We start from the raw sequence: 13835 nt of genomic DNA, 5'->3' as shown, positions 1-13835 counted from the left end.
ATGTTCATGGAGAAACGGATTGTGGATTGTTTTTATTGGACACGGAGCGAGTTGAATAGAAACAAATGCGATGCGCACATACATTAGTAAAGAAAACTATCTCCATATGGATAAAGACGTGTTTGACACGAAGATATGTGGATGTTATACGGATTAATGGATCTTGAAGCGAATGACAGATGGAGTTTGTTGGAAAAGGATGTTCCAGGATTACCTCAGATGTACACGATCAACATGCGGTCAAACTGCGCGAAGATTTCTGAGGTAAAAATAAATAAATAATACAAGGACAATTACTTGTGGATGCTGGAGTTTAAAGAAGATGATATTATGAAGAAAAATGAGGATTACAATAGTACTAAAAGGACAGTAAAAATGACTGAGAAAGCAAAGGAAGAAAGGTTTCAAAGACTTGTGCAATCAAGAAAGACAAAATTAGCTCAGCTAACAAGTAAATCTAAAGAAATTGAACAACTTATGGATGATGCTGCACATGTTGACACTGTTCGAACTAAACTGGAAACTGAATACAAAGATTTGTATAAAGATTTCTGTCAGCTGAATCATGCTATTGAGGAATTTATGCCTGATGAAGATTATGCAAAGGACCAACATACATGGTTTGAACCAAGATCCTCCTCATGTGAAAGATTCATTACTACAGTCAACAAATGGATGAAACAGGTTGCAGAAAATGCTGATCAAGCAATACAGTGTGATCTAGAAGTGAATCCTGAAGACAGCATTTCTTCTGTGTCAGTGACTTCAAGTAAGAAGCGTAAGAAACATGGATCAGTAGATAACAGATCTACAGCTTCTACAACTTCTTCTGCACGTGTATCTGCTGAAGTAGAAAGAGCTGCACTACTTGTTAAACAGGCTGCATTGAAGAAGAAACAAGCTATTGAACGACAAGAAGCTGAACTAAAGGCAAAAAGAGAGGAATTTGAGCTGGAAGTTGCTCTTGCCGCATCAGATGCAAAGATTCAAGTTATTAAGCAATATGAAAGCAATCGGTCTTCGTCAGTAGGTCACAAAGAAATAAACCTGGAGTCAGGTATAATGGCTCATGAAGATGAACCGATACAGGAAAGTCTGCTGGATAACATGTTTCAACCTCTATGGCCACAGTCAACTAACAACACCATTCAAAGAGAGCCTTCTTCAGGTAGAGAGGTAGACGTAGTAGATACATTATGCAATGCCATGGAGCGGCAAGCCAATATCAGTGAGTGCTTAGTGAAGCATCAAAAAATGTCCATGCTTCCTTCAATTGACATACCCATGTTCAAAGGAGATCCTCTTGACTATAAGCTGTTCATTCGGGCATTCGAACATGGAGTTGAAGATCGTACTGATAATGACAAGGACCGTTTGTACTTCATGGAACAGTACACAACTGGAAAGCCTAAGGAACTGATTCGTAGCTGTCTACATATGAACCCAGCTGAAGGCTATCTTAAGGCAAAGCAGCTTCTGAGAGAGCATTTTGGAAATGAGTATCAGATTGCAGTCGCATACATGAACAAAGCTCTTTATTGGCCTTCTATCAAACCTGAAGATGGAGAAGAACTTCACTCCTTTTCATTGTTTCTGTCAGGATGCTGTAATGCTATGTCAGATATAAGTTACATGGAAGAGATGGATAATGCAGCAAATTTGAGAGCTATTGTGGTGAAGCTTCCATACAAATTAAGAGAAAAATGGCGATCTGTTGCATGTGAAATTCAAGAGAAGCAAAAAAGAGTGAAGTTCAAAGATTTAGTTGATTTCATTAACAAGTAAGCAAAGATTTCTCTTCATCCAGTGTTTGGAGACATAAAAGATAGTTCAACAACTAAAGGACAAGCTAAATTACATCCAGAAGCAAGCGCTTACAAACGGGCTGTAACTAAGAGGGTCTTCACGACTAGTGCTGTACCAATAGACAGAAGGTTTGAAGAAGAGAAGCTTTCAGTTCAGAGATCACAACATAACCATACAGCCACCCAGAAGAAATCATGTCTCTTTTGTAAAGGACTGCATCACAACCTGGAGTTCTGTAAAAGTTTGAGAAGTAATACACATCAGGAGAAAATTGACTTTTTGCGAAGCAAGGGGTTGTGTTTTGGCTGTTTGAAGCATGGCCATATGAGTAAACAATGCAAAGAAAGACTAAGCTGCAGTGAATGTTCTTTGCCTCATCCAACCATACTGCATATGAAACCAAAGGAAACTGCACGTCTTCAGGAAGACAAAATGGATAACGGTGATAGACAGTCTGTTACAAGTGCTTTAGTCTATGCAGAAAAGGACAACGGTGGAGTTGCAGATTCGTGTGAAAATGACTGTACTTTGTCAATTGTTCCTGTACATGTCAAAACTACGAAAGGTACTCGTCTGGTCAAAACTTATGCTTTTCTCGACCCAGGGAGTTCGGACACTTTCTGTACAGAAGCTTTGATGTCTGAACTAAATGTGAATGGAAGAAAGACCGATATACTTCTGAGAACAATGGGGGATGAAAAACAAATCAAAACTCATATTGTTTCTGGGCTGGAGATTAGTAGTCTAGAAGGGGATGAATTCATTCAACTTCCTGATGCTTTCACACAGAGAACAATTCCGGTTCACAAAGGCAACATTCCACAGCAAAAGGATTTGGAAAGATGGCCGCATCTTAAAGAGGTTTGTCTCCCTAGCATCGAAGCAGAAATCGGATTGCTAATAGGAGCTAATGTGCCTGAAGTCATGGAGCCGTGGCACGTTATTAGTAGTAAAGACAATGGACCTTTTGCTGTGAAAACCAAGTTGGGCTGGACAGTTAATGGACCCCTCAGGAACAGTAACAATGTCACAAGAAAAGGAAGGCATGTTCAAGTGTCTGTGAATCGCATATCAGTAGTCAGGTTAGATGAATTGTGGCAACAGCAATTCAAACAGGATTTTCCAGAAACAGGAAAGGATGATCAAGTGGAAATGTCCAAGGAAGACCACCAATTTATGAAAATGATGTTTGAGTCAGCTAAACTTGTAAATGGCCATTACAGCTTGTGTCTGCCTTTGAAGAACAAGGATATTCAGATGCCAAATAATCGTGTGGTGGCTGAACAACGGGCTCTGAATTTGGAAAGAAAATTCATAAAAAATCCTGAGTTCCACGCTGAGTACACATCTTTCATGAACAGCCTCATTCGAAATGACTATGCTGTTAAGCTGACAGAAGAAAATCACAAGCAAACAGATGCCAAGATATGGTACATACCTCATCATGGGGTGCACCATCCCATCAAACAAAAGCTGAGAGTTGTTTTCGATTGTGGGGCATCTTATCAAGGGGTGTCATTGAACCAACAACTTCTACAAGGCCCTAACCTCACAAGTAATCTCGTTGGTGTTGTTGCAAGATTCCGACAGGAAAGTATCGCTGTTATGGCAGATGTGGAAGCTATGTTCCACCAGGTTCGCATCCATGAAGAGGATTCAGATCTTCTAAGGTTCCTGTGGTGGCCTCACGGAGATTATAATGGCGACTTGATGGAACACAAAATGGCTGTTCACTTGTTTGGCGCTACTTCTTCGCCCAGCTGTGCCTGCTTTGCTTTGAGGAAGTGTGCTGACGATCATAGCACATTATTCAGTGCTGACGTTGTTGATGCGGTTCATCGAAACTTATGTAGATGACTGTTTAAAGTCCACAGCCACTGAGACACATGCCATAGAGCTGTATCATGGTTTACGAGCAATATGTTCCAAAGGAGGTTTTCGTCTTGTTAAGTGGACAAGCAACAGTCGTGCTGTTTTAGCAGCTATCCCTGAGAATGAACGGGCTGATGGAGTGAAAAGCTTGGATCTTGACCAAGAAACACTGCCAATGGAAAGAGCATTGGGCATCCATTGGAATGTTGAGTCAGACACATTTCAATTCAAAATAGTCATTAAAGATCGTCCACTCACTCGAAGAGGGCTGCTCTCGATTGTCAGTTCTATCTATGACCCATTGGGCTTTCTTGCACCTGTAGTTTTACCAGCAAAAATAATCCTGCAGGACTTATGCAGGCTGAAAATAGGATGGGATGATGATCTTCCAGCGCAAGTAAAGCAAAGGTGGACAGACTGGCTCAATGGACTTCATCAACTTGAAGACTTCAAGGTTAGCAGATGCATTAGACCAGCAGGGTTTGGAGAAGCTGTAGTGGCACAGCTTCATCACTTTGCAGATGCGAGTGAGGATGCGTATGGTACGGCAAGCTATCTTCTATTACGTAATCAAAAGGGTCAGGTGCACTGTGCATTAATGATGGGGAAAGCCAGAGTTGCTCCTCTAAAAAGGCCTACCATTCCACGAATGGAACTGACAGCTGCGACAGTTGCCACAAAGATGGATCTGTTGTTACAAAGAGAACTACAGCTGAAACTTGAACCTTCAGTCTACTGGACAGACAGCACAACTGTGCTTAAATATCTCAGAAATGAGAGCACAAGATTCAGAACATTTGTATCAAACCGAGTTACAACTATTCTAAAAGAGTCAAAGATTGAACAATGGAACCATGTTGATACTGCCTCTAATCCAGCAGATTGTGCTTCAAGAGGGCAGAAGGTTAACACTTTCTTGCAAAATGAAACATGGATCTCAGGCCCAAAATTTCTACACCAATTCACAGATGAGGGGCCAAAGAACATGGACCAACTGATAGCAGTGATATATGCAGATGATCCAGAGATCAAGAGGTCAGTATTGGTTAATTCAATACAAGCCCAACCCAATAACACTTCAGTTATACAACTGATGAATCATTTCTCCTCCTGGACAAAGCTTCAGCGAATAGTAGCGTGGATTCTGAAGTTTAAAACTTTGCTGTTGGAACTTGTGCGAAAGAGGAAGACTCTTACTGCTGCAGATACACTAGCCAACTCAAGTAAAGTCAAGCAGATTGTGAACCAAAGGATGCTGGACATCAAAGCTAAATGGAAAGGAAGCAACATTTCTGCTGATGATATGAAGGAGGCTGAGCTTGAAATTGTGAAATATTGTCAAAGAGAGAAGTTCACTGAGGAGATTTCAGCTCTGCAAAGTGGCCAAGCCATAAAGAGAGGCAGTTCGATCTACAGATTAAACCCTGAGTTGAACAATGGAGTTTTGCATGTCGGTGGAAGACTTAGCAATGCTGCTATGCCAGAAGAAAGCAAGTGGCCTATGATCATTCCGAAGGATCTTCATGTCACCAACTTAATTCTCCAGAATGTTCATGAGCAAACAGGACACAGTGGAAGAAATCACATGATTTCAACACTGCAAAAGAAATACTGGATTCCTGGTGCCAAATCTGCAATCAGAAAAAGGCTTGCAAGATGTGTTATTTGTCGCCGCTTACATTCCTCAACAGGAAAACAATTCATGGCAGACTTACCATCAGACAGGGTGTTGCCAGATGATCCACCTTTCACAAGAGTAGGTGTAGATTACTTTGGACCATTCATGGTTAAACGTGGAAGAACCCTTGTCAAAAGATATGGCGTTATCTTCACTTGCTTAGCAATACGTGCAGTGCACATTGAAGTTGCGTCTTCACTGGACACAGACTCCTGTTTAAATGCCATACGTCGGTTTGTAGCAAGAAGGGGGCAAGTGAAAGTTCTCAGGTCAGACAATGGGACCAATTTTGTGGCTGCTGAGCGTGAGTTAAGGCAATCCATTGGAAATTGGAATAACCAGCGGATTGAGGACCATCTTAGTCAGCAAGGAATTAAATGGGTTTTCAATCCTCCCACTGGATCTCACCATGGCGGGGTTTGGGAGAGATTGATTCGCTCAATAAGAAAAATCCTCAATGCAACAATCAAAGAACAAGTTCTGGATGAGGAATGTCTTCAGACATTTTTCTGTGAAGCAGAGGCCATAATCAACAGTCGTCCAATCACATCAGCATCAAGTGATGTGAATGACTTGGAAGCTTTGACTCCAAACCACTTGTTGTTACTCAAGACAAAGCCATCACTGCCTCCAGGTCTGTTTGACAAAGATGATCTGTATTCTCGACGCAGATGGAAACAGGTTCAGTACATTTCTGATCTGTTCTGGAAACGTTGGTGTCGGGAATACTTGCCGCAGTTACAACAGAGACAGAAGTGGAATAACGCAACAAGAAACTTCTCTGTTGGAGATATTGTTCTGGTAGTTGATGACTCCGCACCCAGGAATTCATGGATGTTAGCAAGGGTCATCGATACCATGCCAGATAAGAAGGGTCTCGTCCGGCAAGTCCGCATTAAGACAAAAACTAACGTTTTGGAAAGACCCATAACAAAACTTTGCCTGTTGCAGGAGGCAGAAGGAGTATAGTGCAAGCTAGAAGAACTCACATTTGTGTTACTTGGACTTTAAGAATTTACTAAAGATATTAAAATAATACAGCTCCTTCAGTTTAAATGTAAGTAATTGTTTCAAAGAGTTTGAGAACAATTAGGGTAATGTAGGAGCCTTATTTGCTTATTTTTACTGACAAATGTTGTGCAGTTTAGATTGTAAACATTCTTTATTTGTGTATACTATATGGATGTTTATTCTCAAATTTTACATTGAAACATGTTACATGTTAAAATTCTACACTGGCCCTTTAAGAATTGCGATGGTAAGAGATGCGGTTGGGGATTCGTTGTAGGAAATAGAGTGGAGTCGCACAGTTTTCTTTACCGCATCCGTGATACTAAGAATGTAAGATCATATTTGTTTCTTTTATTTTATTTGCTTGATTTATTGACGTTTCAAGATTAAAAGGAAGATGTTCATGGAGAAACGGATTGTGGATTGTTTTTATTGGACACGGAGCGAGTTGAATGGAAACAAATGCGATGCGCACATACAGTACATATTAAGGATCACAAACAAGTTTACATATGAAGGAGGAGGCAATGGTGTTTGAGACTCAATGTATGTGATGTCCATGTACTGAACTCTTGTTATTTAACTATGGCAAGGTTAATACATTTTTTCATTCTAGGGCACCTTTAAATAAAACTATGTGAAAGTGTTTGTTTTCTGATAGTCCTTAAAATGTATAATATATTATTATGATTAACCTATTGTTATTATTATTATTACTCTAAGAAGTACATTAAAATATACAATAGAAATATATTTATCTAATCATTACTTTACCCAAACTTTTATTTTGACGGGTGTCTGAGTGTATCTAAAGATGAAATGCTGGAGAAACTAAAAACACCTGCAACAGCATCACGCGTGACATTACTTGAGTATGTGTAGTACATTAATTTGCAGCGCTCATTTACAGTAGTCAGACAGAGCTTATTTCAGCTATGCGCCAGTATTGCGGTAGCCCTGTGAAAAACACATATCATACATCACCCAGCACTGTTCTCATCATGATAAATTTAGGTTGTATATTGGATTATGACACTTTTAATAAGTTTTTAACACAAGGTAACTTGTAGTTTGTAAACTATGTGCTTCTAGTAAACACAGAAACTGGCGAACGGCGGTCTTTCGAATCAGCTTTGACCACAACTCTGGAAGACTTGGAGTTAAGCTTTTCTCTGAGAAAAGAACAAAGAATGGCACTGAAGTCATTCTTAAAAAGGGAAGATGTGTTCGGAGTTTTGCCGACCGGATATGGCGAATGTTTAATCTACCAACATTTTAATCTACCAACAAGCTTTGTTTCACCTTCGTTGCTCTGGTTGGTTGTATACCGTATCCTATCGCGTGCAGAGGGAGTTTGAAAGACAACCGTTTATCCCGCCCCTCGGATTGAGCCCTGTCAATGGTGAGTTTCCAGACCAAACATCTTGATGTGGGTCTGGCTTGTCAGGCTATATCACTCTCTCATTCACAAAAAACTTCAATCAGCGCAGACTACTACGCTCACATTTGCAAGTTGTATATGCTCCTCAATGATGGGTGCTACAATCTGTGGAATTCTGCTGAGTCTTCTTCATTCATTCATTCATTCATTCATTCATTCATTCATTCATTCATTCATTCATTCATTCATTCATAACAGTGCAAGTAAAAACCTCACTCCTCTGTCCTCAAGAGATGCTCTAGCGACAGATGCTAGAAGTTGCAGCCTTTAGCCTCCTTTTTAAAGGGTCCATCTCTCATGCCGGCAGACCCAGGTACGAGTCCCGCTTGGAGCAGGCGGTTCAAACAGGAGGGGTTACATTGGTGCCATGACCTGGATGGGAGTGAGGTTTAAGGTGGTGAGTGTAACAGTGGTCACTGTGCAAATAAAAACCTCACTCCTCTGTCCTCAAGAGAAGCTCAAGCAACTGATACCAGAGGTTGCAGCCTCTAGCATTCTTGTTAGAGCATCCAATTCTCATGCTGGTGGACCAGCGTTCGAGTCCTGCTTGGAGTGGCCGGTTTGAACAGGAGGGGTTACACTAGCAAAGAAATGCCTTTTCGAATGCGTACTTTCATGTCTCAATTCTCCCTAGACACAGACCATTCCAACACTTTGTGTTTGAGGGTACCAGTACAAGGGCCTCCCCTTCAGGCTGTAAGCCGCCCTTGCCTCTCTATGGGAAGTGGGTGTTCACATCCTCAACTATCTCGATGAGACAGTAGTATAAGTGAATGTGCTAAGTCAGTGCTGGACTGCTTGAATTAATTCAATGGTAGTACAGAGGTTCCACTGAAGTAGTTTCAGACTCCTGGGGCATATAGCATCCACGATCACAGTCTCAAGATAGGCATTGGACCATGGAACCACGGCCTGTGATTTGGAGGAGCTTCAGAGCCGCACTTGTAGACCTGTTTGCCTCTCCAGACATGTCCCACTGCCAGTTGTTTTACAGTTGTTTGAAAGAGATATAAGCACTACGTTCAGAGATTAGCATCCTACAGATCTATGTCATGGCTGTTGAAACAGATTCTGGCTACTTTTCCAACTACATTGTCACTGGCGCAACCAGTGGAAGACTTCTTCCATTGGACTACTAAATCGACCTCATGGAAATGTAAATATCACTTTACCAAACCTCTTTCCAGAGACCATAGTGTAGCCCTTCACTCAATCTAGTACAGACACAAAGTCTGCGTATGGACCAGTTTAATCAGAAGGCTAGATTCGTCTGCAGAGAATAAGAATGTCACAACAATAATGAACCACTCATCAAACAGGTAAGGTTTAACTTGTTGTATTTCTTTTCAAATTTCAGGTTTTTAAATGTGACAAGTGAAATGTATGACAATGAAATAAAATAAAAGTGTAACAAAACAAAGTGAAATAAAATACAATGTATATTTTCCCAAATAAATAAAATTAAAACAATTTCTTTAAGACCTCAAATGAATTCTGTGATCCTAAACTCTGTTCTCTCTTATTTCCTTTACAGAATTTAAGACTTAATGGAGCTTAAAGTACACAAAAGGTAAATGTAATCACCAAAAAATAAATAAAAATAAATAAATACTAATTTCGAATAAAATTGACTTCAAATTATATTTCCCCTTCTAGGTTTCACTAATCTCTTTCAGTTTTTTTTTTCTGAATCAATCAATCAATCCAACCCAAACACCGAGGACCTCACCCTAGGAAATGTAAATTGAAATATTAAAAATAAAATGAGAAAAATAAAATGTGAAATTTAAATCCCTTTTGAAATGTGTCTTTCTGGCTTCAAATTAATAAAACACCAGAGAAATGAAAGAAAGTAAGAAAAATAAATAAATAAATTACATTGATCAAGCAAAAAGAAAAAAAACAATAAATTCACATTTAATTCCCGTCACTGAAATTTTAAACCTGTTTTCAAAATGTTGTTCAATTTCTAAGTATCTCAAATGATTCACAACTTTGTGAATGTGAAATGAACAACGAATGTGTGCTTTTCTCAGTCTATCCTCTGCGATTTAATCCTTTTGGAAGAGCTATTTGAATCAGATGCAAGTGCTGTTGGGTCAATCCTACCGTCCAAATCGGCAATGACAAGTTCAGTGTCACAAAAATCACGCTCGCTGTTAGGTCCGTGTGGCTCGCCAGTCCCCACTCCCTCCGTGAACACGGGAGTTAGAACGAAATCCAGGAATCCAGAAACTCCACTCCGTTAAGCATCGATCATGTGTCAGCAACTCAGCAGTGCACTTGACAGGATTAAGATTCGCTCAAATCCAGAAGAATGGACAAGAAAAACAGAAAAAAGAGAGGGGAAAAAACCTGACCTTGAATACAAGGTCACAAAATCATCATTAGCACTTTTTTTTCCGTTACACAGATCTCACATCCATTACCATGATCCAACACAGCACCAAAATGGCGATCGCATATTTACATATGAACGTGCAACATTCGTTCACCACATGTGGTCTTGTATCACACGGATCAAAATGAAAGGACACTACAATACATCGTTCACATTTTCTTTACATTTCACTAGTATGAACATTTCAGCAATATTTTACTCAGATTAATACATGACATGAGAATTTTAACTCACCAAAACACGATGAACTTGAACACTCAATCCCTTTTAGGTCTGTGGATTTCCTACAACTTGACTTTTTTTTTCTGCTCATCCAGCTCTCAGAAATAAATGAACTCTCAGTTTCCTCATAAAACGTCTTTTTCAACGCACTATGCGTTACGAGGCTTCTTCTCAGTAGCTGCGTCACGTATTATCAATCTCAAATCTCTATTTTTTCACATAACTTCACTTCTTCACAGTCTAAATAGTCTCTGGACATGTATAACTTCAATTAAAATCACATATTTGTCTTTGATTTTTTTCAAATGCGTTACTTCTCTTTGGAGAGACTCGATTCACGTCTGCACTTCTGATCAGCCGATGAGAGAGAGAGCACGAGCTCCAACCGCGTGCGAAATCCGGAAAACAAAAAATGCGCTAGAGAACATCCTCGATCCTCATTGATCGGTTCTTACAAACACAAAATAATTCGATTGGATGTCCTAATACTCATGAAAATAAATTCTTATTTGAAAAGAAAAAATGTCCTGACTCATTTATTAAATTTTGTCATGTATTTTTGGTAACCTGGGTTACATCCTCCCCCTTTGATCTTATGCACGTCCTCGAGCATGCATATGGCTGTGTTGTCAGTACTGACAAGGGGTTACCCGGTACCATGACACATTTATTCCAGTACAATTCTGAATTCTCTTCGGACTGAGCAAAGGCAGTACTTAGTCCTTGTAATAAGGACTGAACCACTGAGATTAAAGGATTCCCTAAATTAGGATAGTGAAATTTCTTTGGGGGTTTGATTTGCCTTGTGGAACGTCTAATACCCTCAGACTGTGAGTTTTCTTCCTCTGGCATCCCTTCACTTGAAAAATCTTCTTCAGTAAGCATCTCAGGCATAGGATAATTTTCCTCATCCTGAACAACCCTCAGTTCTTCAACTGGATTCTGCAGTTTGTTTTCTAGTGATTGAGAAGACTCATTCACTAACTCACATTTATTACAATCCTCCTCCCCAGACACTATTACAGTGTCATCTGCTCTACACTCTCCAGGATCACCTTCCACATTCTTGGGTTCCATTCCGTCACTTACAGGTAAGTTTTTATTCACTTCCCACACTTGTGTGTTTACCTCACTAACCTCAAGCTGTTTTTCTTTCAGGGAATCAACATTTGTCTGGCTGGTACCTGCTACTTCAACCTCTAATGAGTCTGGGATTGGGAGACTACCCAAATGAGAAGAACTCTCAGGTGGGATGTAACGAGTAACCACTTCTACTGATTCTCTGGGTACAAAACAGTAAGAAGACTCACTCTCAGAATTTTCATCGTTTGAATTTCCTACTTCATCAGCATTTTCCATACCCAACTGAGACCTTGTTCGACATCTTTGACGCACTCTGGGTAAGATGGCCTCGTCTGCCTCCACACCAGGTAAGAACCCACAAGGTAAGAGCAGGTCTCGGTGCAGAGTACGGACAGGGCCCTCTTTCCCTTCAGGACAAACGGTATACACAGGAACATCTGGTGCTTTCTTTAACACAATGTACACATCTGATTCCCATTTGTCTGCCAGTTTCTGTTTGCCTCTTAAACGGACATTCCTAACCAAAACCCTATCACCCACTTCCAAACTGGAAACCACTACATTCCTGTCAAACCTCTTTTTATTCCGTTCTGCTACCTTCATGCTATTTTCTAAGGCCAACTTGTAGCTCTCTTCTAGCCTATTCTTTAGAGAGGTTACATACTTTGAGTGAGATTGACAAGGTTCATCATTGAGCATGCCAAAAGCAATGTCCAGTGGCAAACGAGGTTTCCTTCCAAACATGAGCTCATAAGGTGAGTAGCCCGTAACGTCGTTTCTGGTGCAATTGTACGCATGAACCAATGGTTTGACATATTCTTTCCAATGAGCTTTCTGTTTGTTTTCTAGGGTACCTAACATCTGCAACAGAGTTCTATTAAACCGCTCTACTGGGTTTCCCCTAGGGTGGTACGGCGTTGTTCTTACTTTACGAATGCCAGCAATTTTACACAATTCCCGGATTGTATGAGACTCAAAATCTGGCCCTTGATCGCTGTGAAGTTTCTCTGGGAAACCATAATGCACTAAAAAATGGTCCCAGAGGCACTTAGCAACCGTCTGAGCTTTTTGATTTCGAGTGGGAATGGCGATAGCATACTTTGTAAAGTGATCAGTGATGACCAAAATGTCTTTTGTGTTGCTGCTGTCGGGTTCTACTGATAGGAAGTCCATACAGACTAACTCTAACGGCCTGCTGGTCTGTATGTTTACCAATGGAGCAGCCTTCTGCACAGGGGACTTTCTTCTAACACAACGCTCACAAGTTCTTATCTTTCTTTCCACGGCACTGGCCATTCGTGGCCAATAAAACCGTGAACGAAGAAGATCGAGGGTCCTCTCCACACCTAGGTGGCCCATATCATTGTGCAAACATGTAAGTACCATCTCTCTCAGATTTTTAGGCAATGCTAGCTGTCTGTGTACTTTTCCTTGATCCAGACGCTTCCGATACAACAACTCATTTCTCATTTCAAACTTATTCCATTCCTTAAGCCACAAACACATGTCTAGTGACTTCCCTTTCCCACTAGGTGGTCTTTTGTTAGACTCTAGACATTCAATGACCTCCCTTATTTCAGGGTCTTCCCTCTGTCTACGCATCAAATCATCCTCAGACAACCTCGGAATGGCAGGTAGGCCATGGTCATACTCATCCATAAATGCTTGGGGTAATGCATCTGCAGTCACAACTAAGGACTCAACCAAGGCTACAGTAGAAGGTTGGTAAATCTGGTTTCGCTCACATATTGCTTTCACCACTTCAGGAAACATAACCTGCTGTTCGGCCTCGCCCAAATGGTTTAATGTGAACTGCTTTATGCGCTCTAGTTCCTTCTGGGTCTCCAAATCATCCCTAAGCTGATTGTTTGGACGTCGAGACAATCCGTCTGCATCCTGATTCTGGGTACCTGCTCGATACTGGATTTTAAAATTGAAAGTGGACAGACTGGACAACCACCGGTAGCTTGTAGCATCGAGTTTCGCTGAAGTTAGGACATATGTTAAGGGATTACTATCGGTCACTACTGTGAATTCACTCCCATACAAATAGTCACTAAACTTAACGGTAACCGCCCACTTAAGTGCTAAAAACTCCAGCTTATGAGCTGGATACTTAGCCTCACTGCGAGTCAAACCCCGACTGGCATATGCAATGACCCTTAACTGTCCTTCCTGCTCTTGATACAAAGCAGCACCGAGCCCGGTAGTGCTGGCATCGGTATGCAACAAGTAAGGCAGTTTAGGATCAGCATAGCCCAGAATTGGAGCAGTTGTCAGTTTGTTGACAATGGTTTCAAACGCTCTTTGACATTCTGCGG

This window comes from Pseudorasbora parva, chromosome 10, assembly GCF_024679245.1.
Source record: "Pseudorasbora parva isolate DD20220531a chromosome 10, ASM2467924v1, whole genome shotgun sequence".
In the NCBI taxonomy this organism is placed as follows: domain Eukaryota; kingdom Metazoa; phylum Chordata; class Actinopteri; order Cypriniformes; family Gobionidae; genus Pseudorasbora; species Pseudorasbora parva.
This window is presented reverse-complemented; position numbering follows the sequence as displayed.